This window comes from Rousettus aegyptiacus, unplaced genomic scaffold (assembly GCF_014176215.1).
Source record: "Rousettus aegyptiacus isolate mRouAeg1 unplaced genomic scaffold, mRouAeg1.p scaffold_m13_p_9, whole genome shotgun sequence".
Classification (NCBI taxonomy): Eukaryota; Metazoa; Chordata; class Mammalia; order Chiroptera; family Pteropodidae; genus Rousettus; species Rousettus aegyptiacus.
In genome coordinates, this window is record NW_023416312.1 from 97,735,742 (window position 1) to 97,749,442 (window position 13,701).

Consider the following 13,701-nt stretch of genomic DNA (forward strand, 5'->3'; position numbering starts at 1 on the left):
CATCACTTCATGAGGGGAAATAACATCTGGTTGCCCCACTCTTAGTGATACCAGGATTGATCAGTGGATTCAAAGTTGTCACCTGGAACCCTCTATTATCAAGATTCCATCAACCCTTCACCTAATGGTTTTAATAGCCATTGATAATTATTGCTTAGGTCCATTATTTCATTGAGTTGCAAAGTGGCATTTTTCTAATTCTGTTATATGTTTTGCATTCAGTAGTTGGGATTTTTCTATAAGGAAGATTTTAGAATTTTATTTGACAACCATTTAATTACTTCAAATTATAGTATATACAAGAAAAAAGGCAGGATAAATGTTTGATACCTTCCCTTTAAAAATATCAGTTTTCAAAATGAGTTGGTATCCTAGCAACCTCCAATGGTGGCCACTCAACCCTCTTAAGTATTGTTATGAACTCATGGATTTTTAGATATTTAATGTGTTTTGATCCATTGTAGTCATTATTGATTTTGTTGCTAAAATGGTCTCATCCCAGGCCAGTGGGGGTCCTTTCAGGTTGGCTTCTGTTTCCTTTTGCCATGACAGATTTCTTGATTTTTGGTTTGACAGCACATTCCAGCCTCATCCGATATGATTCCAAACCAAAACTTGGGGAGTCAGCCGTTTCTCTAACTCTTGTTGTCTTGACGGAAAGTGATATTAGGAGAACAGTCTGAGGGCTGGATTTCCTCACTGCTACTCACTTGTCAGGTCTCTTCTTTTAGTGATAGACATAGAAAATGCATACTTTTTTAAAAAGGAAAATCATGACTTCCTAATACTCAGAGTCGAATTAAGGAAAATGGGGCTTTTACTTAACATTTTTATTTTGTAATTGTTTTCTCTCACTCCAAGAAAGTCTTGTTTCCTAATGATAGTAACGTTATTACTCTCATTACCATATATTATATCTAACAATTTTAGTAAAATTTAAATGTTATTATTAAGACGACCGAATACAGCTTAAGATTTCTTTGCTCTTCCTTTTGCCCTTAGAATAAATCTTACTATGGAGGTAGATAATTGTGTTTTACAGTCACTTCTGTGATTATGTTACCAATTTGATACACAGTTTGATTCATTTGCTTCATTTTTTCTCAGTTTTAGGGTTTAGTTTTTTTTCCTTTTTAAATTTGATTTCACACTTAATTTATGTAAAACACTTACATAGTTCCAAAGTCAAAACTATATAACAAGAGACACTCCGAAAGTCTTGCTCCTTCCTGCCCCCATTCTTTATCCTCCTTCCCTCTATAGTTGTCATGTTTATTAGGTCTTGGTTTATCTGTTTATTGCAGGTTTGAATATTAAATAAATGAAAAAAGTCATTGTATTCCACCCCCATTTCTTTTCTTTTTATCTTTCCATTTAAAATATTTTAAATATTTATATATTTTAATTGAAGTATAATTGACTTAGTATACTAATTTCAGATGTACAGCATAATGATGTGATACTTGTATTGATTGCAAAATGTACTCATTGCACCATAAGTCTAGTAAACATTTGTCATCTCACATAGTTACAAAAAATTATTTTTTTCTTGTGATGAGAACTTGTAAGATATACTCTCTTATTAGCAAGTTTCAAATATGCAGTGTTAGTCACTATGCTATAGATTGGATCCCATGACTTATTTATTCTATAAGTGGCAGTTTGTACCTTTTGACTCCTTCGCTCCCAATGCTGACCTTCCACCATCAGTCTGTTCTCTGTACCTATGAGCTTTTTTGTTTGTTTTGTTTTATTTTTTGTTTTTTGTTTTTGGATTCCACATAATAGTGAGATCATGTGATATTTGTCTCTCTGTCTAACTGATTTCACTTAGAATAATACCCTCAAGATTCTTCCATGTTGTCACAAATGGCAGGACTTTTTCTTCCTCATAGTATTCCATTGTATGTGTATGCATCCATATAGATATACATGTGTGTATATATGTATACATATATATACACATATATACATACATACACATATACACACACAATGGAATACTGAATAGTATTTTTTGTCTGATTAAAAAGATTATTCATTCATTGATGGACACAGATTGTTTCCATGTCTAAACATGGTGATACAGTTATTTCTTCTAGATATTGATTTTGTTGCTTTTGGCCATATACCCAGAAGTGGAATTGTTGGAGCATAGATAATTCTATTTTTAATTTTCTTAAAGGATCTCCATACTTGTTTCCATAGTGGCTGCACCAATTTGCATTCCCATCAGCAGGACACAAAGGTTCCCCTTTCTCCACATCCTCATCAATACTTGCTATGTCTTGTCTTTTTGTTAGTAGCCATTCTAACAGGTGTGAAGTGATGTCTCATTGTGGTTGAGATTTGCATTTGCCTGATAATCAGTGATGTTGAGTATCTTTTCATGTACCTGTTGACCATCTGTATGTATTCTTTGGGAAAATTGCTATTGAGATCTTCTGCCCATTTTTAAATGAGATTATTTGTTTTTTTTTTCATTTGTTTTGCTATTGAATTGTATCAGTTCTTTATACATTTTGAATATTAATCCCTTATCCAATATATAATTTGCAAATATTTTCTACTATTCAGTAGGTTGCCTTTTTATTTTATTGATGTTTTCCTTTGCTGTGCAAAGCCTTTTAGTATGATGTAGTTCTAAGTTCTACCTGTTTATTTTTGTTTTTGTTGCTTTTGCTTTTGGTGTCAGATTAAAAATGAAAAAAAAAAAACTACCGCCAAAACCTATGTCAAGGAGCTTTGTGCCTATGTTTTCTTCTAGGAGTTTTATAGTTTCACATCTTATGTTCAAGTCTTTAATCCATTTTGAGTTAATGTTTATGTATGGTATAAGATAGCGGTCTAGTTTCATTCTTTCGTATATGGCTGTCCAGTAGTTCCAACACCATATATTGAAGACTGTCCTTTCTCCATTGTATATTCTTTCCTCCTCTATCATAGATTAATTGACCACATAGGTGTGGGTGTATTTCTTGGCTCTCTCTTTTGTTCCATTGATCTATATGTCCGTTTTTATGCCAGTACCGTAGGGTGTTTTGATTACTCCACCCCTATTTCTTACACAAATGTAGCATGTACTATAAACACTGCTCTGCTACCTTTTCTTCGCTTAACATGTCCTAGAGATCACCCGTGTCATTGTATGAAGTTCTTCCTCGCTTCTTTTTTTTTGTAATTGAATAATGAGCCATCCTGAAGAGGAATCATATTTGTTCAACTCTTCAGTACTTGTCGACAGTCATTTGGGTTGGTTATAATGTTTTGCTACCACAAAGAATGCAACCATAAGTAGTGCAGGTGACTGTCTCATGGTTCTCCTGGATCTACGCATCCGTGACATTCCTAGCTCTCCCTTTTGCCTCCTTTTATACACCTAATCACTTCTGGACCCTGATGATTGTTCCTTTGTACTCATCTCTGTTCCTGCCATCTACCCCTGCTGCACTCACTTAGTTTTAGGCACTAGTTGCCTTTGGCTGGATCATAACAATAGCAGTGGAATCCCTACTTGTTTTTCTCCCCAGCCCAGTCTGTACTGAACACTATAGCCAGATTCAGTCCCTAAAATACTGCTTTCAACATGTGTCTTCTCATCTCACCCCAAAATTTTAATAACAGCATAATACCCAAAGCCCTTAGTTTGGTACTCGAAGGCCTCCATGAACGAACCCACATCTCCTTTCTTGTATTCATTCCCTCGGTTTCAGTCTTTAGATGCATTGCTCTACATATGTCATTTCCCAAACATCATATTAATGATTACCAATATACCCTATCTTTACTTCGAAGTTCCAATCAAATTCCAGATTTTTGGAAACCCTACTGGAAACTTCCACTCAGGTGCACTCCCCGTCTTGAGCTCCTATGCTTTGTGATATCCATTTGAAACTGTGCATAGACTTAGCCCCTAGCCAATGGAAAGATCTCATTGAATCCATCCAATCTAAGAAAGTCATTGATACAATCATCAGGCATTTAGTGAACCTCAGAGCAGCATCCGGAGTTGAGAGAAATAGATTTTTGGATTGGCTGGGGTTGTTTTTCGTAGTGACAAAGAAGGATATACGGGTTCTGTCTGTCCGGGAGAACAGCTATGAAGATGTTCCGAGGTGTCAATATTTGACTGACAAATATAGTAGTAGGCCGTGTGTTACTTCCAAAGGTGGGCTTAATTCCAGTTCAAGGAGAAGAAATTGGACTTTTATCTGGGGTGAGGGGCTTGTCCAGTGGGTATTGAGTCAAAATCCAGGGAAAGCAGTGCTTTTTCCACTTTTCTTACATTAGGATAAAATATGGCATTTTGTTTGGTGAGGACCTAGGACTCATAAAAGCATGATTTTATCTTGCTTACCATGTGACAGGAGGGTTGACTAATCACACATTATAAAACTGCATTTTATATTGGCTTCTTTTCTGTACTTTTGTTGTTTGGGTTCCATTAACCTTAATTTCTTAAAGTTCCTTTTAAACTTCACCATTTTTTATTTAATTATTTACAATTTAACCTTTTCCCTTAATTTCTAAAAGGATTTGCAGAAGCTTACACGTTTGAACATAATACAGAGACAGTGAGAACAGGATTGTCTATTTCAAGAAATAGATACTACTAGATACCTTGGATGAGTGGAATGATATGGTGGTTGAGCACTGAATTTGACTCTGAATTTTTTGGCAGTTAAAGATAAGGGTTGCCATGGTATGTATCGTCTGAGAATGAGAAAGCAGATGTGTTCCTCTTTAAAGATCAGCCTTGCCTTGACCTGAAACTTAGTAGGGATTTGTCACAGGAATCTTATTTGAGTGTTTTAGGTAACATACTGACCACATCATGTCTTTAATTTTTACAAATTAAACGCAGAATGTAACACAGAAATACCAATTAAATAACTGCTTATATAAATCGAACTAGTGTTTTGTTTTTATTTTTGTTATTGTTTATCTGAAAAGTTTATTCAGCTAGCATACAGTGCTAGCTGAAGGGTAAACTGAGAAACCATTTTAGGATGCTGTTTGTCAGTATCTAGTAAAGCTAAACAAATGCCTACCCTGTGACCCAAGCATAGAGTTTGGCACATAGTAGGTACTCAGAATTCATTTTCCTCTCCATTTCCTGTTATCGTCTTACTCAAGCGACAGCATCACATCTTCTGTGATTACTTAGGCATCTGTGTTTATAATTGGGAGTGTTCTATTTTGTGTAGGATAGATATTTAATATGTATGTATAATTGACTTTGAGGATAGATGCCATGAGATAAATGATGCCAGTATGGGTTAAGCTGTGTGAAAGTAGGTATTATCTCAATGCAGTTGTTTTTAAAAACATTTTTCTTTATTTTTCAGAGGACCCATTCACAAATATTAATAAATCGATTCCCATCTCGCCATCTCTGCCACACCCCCCAGAACTGAGGTGGTGTCAGCTTTCAGTTGTGTTACGGAAAGAAAGAAGAGAAGCATGGGTAATTCAAAAGCTAATTCAAGGTAGTGAGTGACTCCAAAGTCACTCCAGTTTGTTTGAAAGACATTATTTGATATACGTATAGCAAATTTCTCTTCTTAAATTAGCTTTCCTTATACTATTATTAGAATGGCTTTTCATTCCTCGAGGTCATAAGCGAGAGAGGATAATAGATCCAAAATGTACTGAACGAGCCCCAGAAGCCTCCTGGGGATGAATTGTTTACCCTTGATATTCTGCCCTCATACTCAGATGTGATTAGGGTGCCGTCCTCACCTTAGGATCAGAATTAGGAAATTGTCCAGCCTCCATGTTCCAGCGCTGGCAGCTCGGGCAGCAGCAGCTGCTGCAAAGAACACAACCTTTTGACAATTAACAAAAAGATAGTGGATGAAGGTGGAAAGAGTGGGGAGGGAAAAAGTCACCTCAATTAAGCAATATCCCGTGATAGCCTTCAGTTAACATTTTTCCCAGGGTGAATTGGGATTTTGCAAGAGTGCACTGGAGAATTCTTTTACCTTCTTGCTGCTTCCTCCAGTGAACAGTTCATTGCATGGTACCATTCACTCAGAAGGTGCTGATATTTGACTAGGGAAAGCCATTTGACCACCTACCCTGTTTTCAAGCTGTCGGGGGGAATGGAGGCAGCTGGCCAAGGTACTAGGAAAGCCCCCTTGTGTTTCCTGAGAGTTCAGCTCTGTGGCGATGTTCTGTCTTGAGATGGGTACCCAGTAACCCTTTTCCCATAAGCTGCAAGGGTAGACTCCTGATAAACATAAGGGCTTACATGGTGCCAGAGCCTTTAGGGGCTTTTTCCATGCATTCTGTCTTTGATTCCTCATATCTAGTGTGGCAGAGTGAGTGGTAGATACACATTCGATAGACAAAGAATAAAAGATTCAGAGAGACTCAGTGACATGTCACAGGTGCTTGTCTTGCCATCCTTTGCCCTGGCTACTCTTGCCCCAGGTTCCACTTCCTGGCTGATACTTTTGCATTTTAGGGACTTAACTGCCAATCAGCCCTTAATGGGAAGTAGGGAAGGAAGAGCAAAGATACCAAATAGGGAAAGGTGACCTAGGTTTTGGGAGCCCCACATAGTTTATTCCCATTTACTGCCAATCCCATCTCTTCTGGCTGGATCTGATGTCTCTTGGCCTTGAAATTAAAATTCTAGACTCAGAATCTGACAAGAACAACTTTATTTAGGACATAGTCAGCGAAGCCAACCATTAGAGGTGGCCTGTCCCAGGAAATCTGGTATTCTTGGTTAATGTGGCTTTGAGTTTTCACTAACTTCTTTCCTGTCCTCTTGTCATTTACTCCAGCAGCCTCCCAGGAAAGGTGAGGCATCCCTCAGGACTCAGGAGTATGGTACGGTTGGACCGCTGGCTGAACCGTGGACAGACTGCACCTGTGGCCCGTGTCGCTCTAACTAGCCGAGCCACCGTATATCAGGATTGATGATGGAATGAAAAGGTGAGTCTCCATGTAAGGTTTTGATCAAATAGAGGAGGAAACAAAATTTGAGAGTGAAATGTTTAGCTTGAGAAGCAACAAGCTAATCAGACCCTTGGAAGTACTAAGTTGACGCCAAGAAACTATCAGGGGTAGAAATTATTTAAATGCATGCTCAGGATATTTAGTATTTTTCTTGTTTGTTTTATTTTGTAGTTAAGAATTACAGATGAATGAGAAAAAGTGAGAAAGGAAGATACCACTGAGGTTTTTTACTTCGTCTCGAAAGACTGTTTTCATCACAGGGCATCTTTAAAATAGGTGATAAGCATTATTAAATAGAAAAAAAATTGAGAGACTAATTCAGTTAGGAAACATTTTCTTTGGAAATAACATTAAACATTGCATTTAAAAATACCCTCTCTCTTACTTTCAGGCTACTCGCTCATGCCTACTTTCTGTCAATACTAAACAGAGTTATAATGGATCATGTTCTCTTAACAGAATTATTCTTTCTATTCTGGCATTTTTTTCTAACCACTTTAAATTATAGTACTGTGCTCTTCTATGTGTGTGTATTGTGTATATTTTAGCATAAAGACCAACTATTTTGAAATTAGATTTAATTCATTGTCTTTGAAACCTGAAAGCTCCACAGCTCTGGGTGTTTCTACAAAAAGCCCCAACCTTGCCAGAAGGGCATAATGACATGTTAGGGGGGCAGATCTTCATCTCTCCATTTACGAGCTTATTATCTTTGACATTCCTTATACTACTTAACCGTCCTAGTCTCTGGCAGACCTGACACAAAGGACATTGCTATTGCTATTCTTCCTTCACTTTAGAAAATCGCACCATCACAACCTCTTCTCCAGTACTTTTGACCAGCTGGCAACATGCTTATATCTTCTACTCACTAATTACATGAGCTACATCTTGGGTGCAGGAACTTGAGCTAACAAAAACTAATCTTTTACCGCAAAGACCTAGAGCAGGGGCTGGCAAACTGTAGCCCACCGGTCAAATCCTGCCCCCCACCTGCCTTTGTAAAGTTTTGTTGGCACAAAGCCACATTCATTTGTTTACACACTGTCCATGACAGCTTTTTGCTACAACAGCAGAGTTGAGTAGTTGCCACAGAGACCGCATATCTTGCAGAAATGAAAATATTTACTATGTGGCCCTTTACAGGAAATGTTTGCCGACCCCTGCTCTAGAGAACAGATGTCCGCCATTACATGTACACAGAACATCTCGGGGTATGTTTGCAGATATTTTAGAGGCGAGAGCAAGAGACTATGAGGAAGATAAAACAAGAGCTCTCACCTGAGAGCAGGAAAAAGGGTTCCAGTCCTTGCTCTGCCACTGTTTGCATCAACTTGGAATGATCCCATTCTTTCCCTGGCCCAAGTTTTCCCAGGAGGGAAAATGAAGGAATCAAACTGGGTGACCTAGACTCTGAGATTCTGTGCTTGCAATGTTTAGTCTAATAAGATTTTTTATAATACACAGATATATATCTACAGTTGAGACCAAAGGATGCTCCAGGTTTTAAAACATTTGGATTTTGAGATAATTTTAGAATTACAGAAAAGTTGGAAAAACACCATAGAGAACTGTCACACACCCTTCAGTCAACTTCCCCCATATTAACATGTTACATAACCATTGCAGAGTCCTCAGAACTATGAAATCAACCTTGGTATAATATTGTGAATTAAACTGCAGACTTTTTTGGATTCTACCAGTTTTTCCACCCATGCAGTTTTCCTGTTCTAGGATCCAGTCTTGGATACCAAATCATATCTCCTCAGTCTCCTCTAATCTGTGACAGTTATCAGTATTTCTTTGTCTTTTATGATTTTGGCACTTCCAAGAGCAACAATCAGTTATTTTGTAGAATACCCCTCAGTTTAGTTTTGTCTCAATTTTTCTTATGGTTACCTTGAGATCGTGCATTTCGAGGAAGGCTACCACAGAGGTGAAATGGCCTTATCAGACCATAATATCAAGGGATATATAGTACCAATATGTATTACTGGGGATGCTGACCTTGACCACCTGGCCACAGTGTTCTCTGCCATGGTTCTCCACTATAAAGTTATCATGTCCTTCCATGCTCCTGTAACTACTAAATATGTTAAGGGAAATACTTTGAGGTTATGCAGACATACTGTTTCTATTTAAACCTTTTCCCATTCAGTGACAGCACCTGTTGGCACATCCTGCCCATAGCATCACTGTGGTACTCTAATGGTGATTTTCTTTATTCTTATTCTTTTTATATCTATTAACTGGAGTTTCCCTATTAGGAAGCAAATACCTTCTCCCATGTTTATTTGTTTATCTATAGCAGTATGGATTAATGGATTTTATTTTATGCTTTGGGTATTTTTTTGCTCGTCACTCAAGTTGCTTCAGCTTTGACCATTGGGAACTCTCAGGTTGGCTTCTGTGCCCTCTCTATATGCTCCTTTTATGTTTTTTAGGCTCCCTTACTTTCATGTAAAAAGGGATGGTCTCTGGGTTGCTACAAGATTGAAAGTTTGGTTCTTAACTGGAGCAATTTTTATCCCCCAGCCCCCACCCCTAGGAACATTTGGCAGTGACTGGAGACATTTTTGGTTGTCACAACTGCCAAACACCCTACAGTGCACAGTGCAGCTCCCTATGTCCAAGAACTTTCCAAAATATCAGTAGTTTGAAGGTTGAGAAATTGGTCTAGATCACTATTTACTTGATGGCCAGATGTGCGGAACCAAAAATAAATACTGTCAGGGCAAAAGAATGGTGCTCCTAAATTTTTTCTATTATTAAACATTTTATGCTTGCAAAATATAAAAATTAATATGGGTCTTTCTCTTCCAACCATAATGGAATAACAGGACTGATTATCTTCCATCTTAATCAACTAGAAATCAAGCAAACCATATGAAATAATGGTTTTCGGACATTTGACGACAAGCAGTACAAAAGTACAAAATGATAATTTCCAAAAGAGGGATAAAAAGTAAGGCGAGCAATGATCGTTATAGCTTATTGCCTTGAATCATTATCAGGCTTCAGCAAGGAAAATGGAAACCAAGAAATCCTAGGGATCTTGCTCAATAGGGGAGACAAAGGTAAGAGTTTATGGAAGCCCAGAAGGCTGGAAATGGTGCGGAACAACACTAGAGAAGTAGGATCTGTACACACAGAAAGAACATCAGAGATACTTAGAAGATCCCCTTGGGTCTTTGGCTGAATTCTGATCTGCATATGAATGAAAAAACTATGCTTGGTCATGGAGAGAACCACTAGAAATAAGTAGACTGAACTACTATCAGAGCTCACACAGGGCTGAGAATAGTTTATGTTCCCACCAACCAGTGTGGAAAGACCTATAATACCTAGGATATCGGGTAGATTTCTCAAAAAGATATTGTCTTAGTAATAGGTGTAAATTATCCCTAGAGTAAAGGCTGCTATAGATCTGCCCTAACAAAGCTTAAAAGCGAAATGTGAAGGAATCAAACCGATTCCAAATAATTTGTGTTCCATAATAAAATTCAGCAATATTTAAAGGGGTACAACAAAATCCAGCACCCAAAAATGTAAAATACACAATGTTCAAATAGTATTAACTATACAAAAAGGTAGGAAAATATGACTCATAATAAGGAGAAACTAATCAAAAGAAATAGACTCTTAGAAATGATAAAGATGATGGAATTAGCAGATAAGAATGTTAAAATAGCTAATATAAATACATTCTATATAATTATGAGGGTGGAGAGAAATGAACTTGATAGAGAGAGAAGTGGGAGATATTAAAAAGGTTCAAATCAAACTGGTAGTGATGAAAAGTATATGAAATAAATAAATAAATTATATATATATATATATATATATATATATATATATATATATATGGATGAGATTAACAGAACAGAAACTGCAGATTAGATAACTTGAAGTCTTAGCTATAGAAACTATTCAAATGAAATACAGAGAGAAGAGACTGGGGAAAAAATAGAGCAAAGCATGAATGACCTATGGATAATATAAACTGATCAAACATGCACAATTGAAATGTCGGGAAGGAGGGACAGAATATTTTTTTAAATGAGGCTGGAGAAATTTTGAACTTTATGAAAACAAGTATCTAGTAATCCAAGAATCTCAACAAACGCCAGCATAATAAATGTAAAGAAAATGACATCATGACACAGCATAATCAAATTGCTGAAAAACATTGAAAAAGAGAAATAGTAAAAGAGGAAAAGGGTCATATTATGTGAAGAAAGTAAAGATTACATCAGACTTCTTGATGGAAACCACGCAAACTAGAAGATAATGTGATGGCATCTTCAATGTACTGAAGGAAAAAAAAATGTCAGCCTAGAAATCTAAACCCAGTAAAAATATCTTTCAAAAATTAAGAGGGTTTTTACTATTACTTTTATGGTCTCTAATTCATTTATTTTTGCCCTAATCTTTATTATTTCCTTCCTTCTGTTAATTTTGTGTTTAGCCTGTTCTATTTCTAGTTCCTTGAGGTATAAAGTTAGGTTGTTTACTTGAGAGCTTTCTTTTTTCTTAATGTAGACATTTATTGCAATGAATTTCCCCTCAGGACTGCTTTCGCTGCATCCCATAAATTTTTATATATTTTGTTTCCATTTTCATTTGTCTCAAGATACGTTTTTTCATTTCCCTTTTTGATTTCTTCTTTGACCTATGGGTTGTTTTAAGAATGTGTTGTTTAATTTCCATATATGTGTGAATTTTCTGTGGTCAGAAAAGATACCTAATAGGATTTCAGTCTTCTTAAATTTGTGAAGATTTGTTTTGTGGCCTAACGTGTAATCTATTCTGAAAAATGTTCTGTGTGTACTTGAAAAGAGTGTATGTTCTCATGCTGTTGGATAGAATGTTCTGTATATGTGTCTGTTAGATTCATTTGGTCTATAGTGTTAATAATATCTTCTATTTCCTTTTTGATTATCTGACTGGATGATCTATCCATTGTTGAAAGTGGGGTATTGAAATCCCCCACTATTATTGTATTGTTGTTCATTTCTCTCTTCAGTTCTGTCAATATTTGCTTTACATAATTAGGTGCTCCAATGTTGGGTACATATATATTTATAATTGTTATCTCCTCCTGATGAATTTACCCCTCTGATGGTATATAGTGACCTTCTTTGTCTCTTGTTCAGAGTTTTTGACTTAAGGCATTTTTTGTCTGATATAAGTATAGCCACCCTTGCTCTCTTTTGGTTACCATTTGCATGGAATATATTTTTCCTTCTCTAACTTTCAGCCTATGTGTTTCTTTAAAGATAAAGTGAGTCTCTTGGAGACAGCATATAGTTGTATCTTTTTATCCATTCAGCCACTCTGTGTCTTTTGATTGATGAATTTAATCTGTTTACATTTAAAGTAATTATTGAAAAGTAAGGACTTACTATTGCCATTTGTTAATATTTTTCTGTTTTGTAGATTCTTTGTTTCTTTATTCCTCTCTTGACGTCTTGTGATTTTTTTTTTTTTTTGGTAAAGACTTTTCAGACAAAAGCTGAGAAAATTCTTGGCCAACAAACCAAATGACAATTTGGATCAAACGAAGGTATGAAGAACACTGGAACTTTTAAACATGTGAGTATACATAAAATACATTTTTTTTGTTATTTTTATATTTTTCAATGAAAACTGTTAAAATGAAAAATAATAACTGTATCGGGGTGTTTATAGTATGTAGAAATAAAATGTATGATAACAATAGCACAAAGAACAGGAAAGGGAAAAGGTAAGTGTGCTGTTTTAAGTTCTCTGGGTATATGTATAGAATGGTACGATATCACCTGATTGTGCTAAATTAAAGACTTTATTGAAAACCCTAGAATAACCAATAAAAACGAGACAAAAGAGTCATTAAAGCCAATACTGGAGATAAAAAAAATCAAAAATATTTACTTAGAAAGAATAAAGGAAAAGAAAATTAAACAAGACTAGATGGAACAAATTAAAATCAGAAAGCAAGGTTATAGATTAAAACCCAACAAAATCAATAACTTAATTAAATGCAAATGGTCTAAACATGACAATTAAAAGATAAAGATTGTCATTTTGGGTGAAAAATCAAGACAACTATATGCTCTCTATATGAATCTCACTTTAAATCTAAAGACATAATTTAAAAGAAAAAAATGAGGGAAACAGTAATGAAAAGAAAGTTGGAATAACTGTATTAACATCAGGCAAAGTAGGTTTTGGTACAAGAAATATTACCAGGGAAAAAGAGGAATAGTTCATAATAATAAAGAGGTCAGTTCATCAAGAGAACATAACAGCCCTAAACGCATGTGCATCTAATAGGGAAACTTCAAATATGTGAAGTAAAAACTGAAAGGACTATAAGAAGAAATAATCAAGCCCACAGTTATAGTTGGATATTTCAATACTCCTCTCTCAGTCATTGATAGAACAAATATAAAATCAGTAAAGATATGGAATACTTGAATTATAGTATCATCCAAATTGATCTAATTGACTTTTATAGAATGTGCCATCCAATAAGCTTAAAATATACATTATTTTTAAGTGTACACAGAACATTTACAAGGAAAGATCGTTAAAAAATCTCCATAAATTTAAGAGAATTTAAATCATGCATGGGATGTTCTCTCGTTGCCAAGCAATCAAACGAGAAATCGATAACATACAGATATCAGAGAAATTCCCAGTATATGGTTTTTAAAAGCTCTTTAAATACATAATGAAAATATCATACGA

At 35.8% G+C, this 13,701-nt stretch overlaps 1 long non-coding RNA gene across 29 annotated transcripts in view; it reads left to right on the forward strand.

Moving 5' to 3' along the window:
- The window catches only part of LOC107499481, a 171,334-nt gene that overhangs the window by 90,289 nt on the left and 67,344 nt on the right, over positions 1-13,701 (forward strand). For 24 of the 29 annotated variants that reach the window (XR_004952784.1, XR_004952796.1, XR_004952806.1 and 21 more), the window contains 3 exons: positions 5,349-5,467; positions 6,795-6,945; positions 12,469-12,564. This is a non-coding gene — a long non-coding RNA (uncharacterized LOC107499481). Of the gene's footprint in view, positions 1-5,348; positions 5,490-6,794; positions 6,946-7,140; positions 7,246-9,809; positions 10,749-12,468; positions 12,565-13,701 lie in introns of those variants that run through there. The other 5 variants (XR_004952782.1, XR_004952803.1, XR_004952798.1 and 2 more) reach the window with 5 other exon arrangements.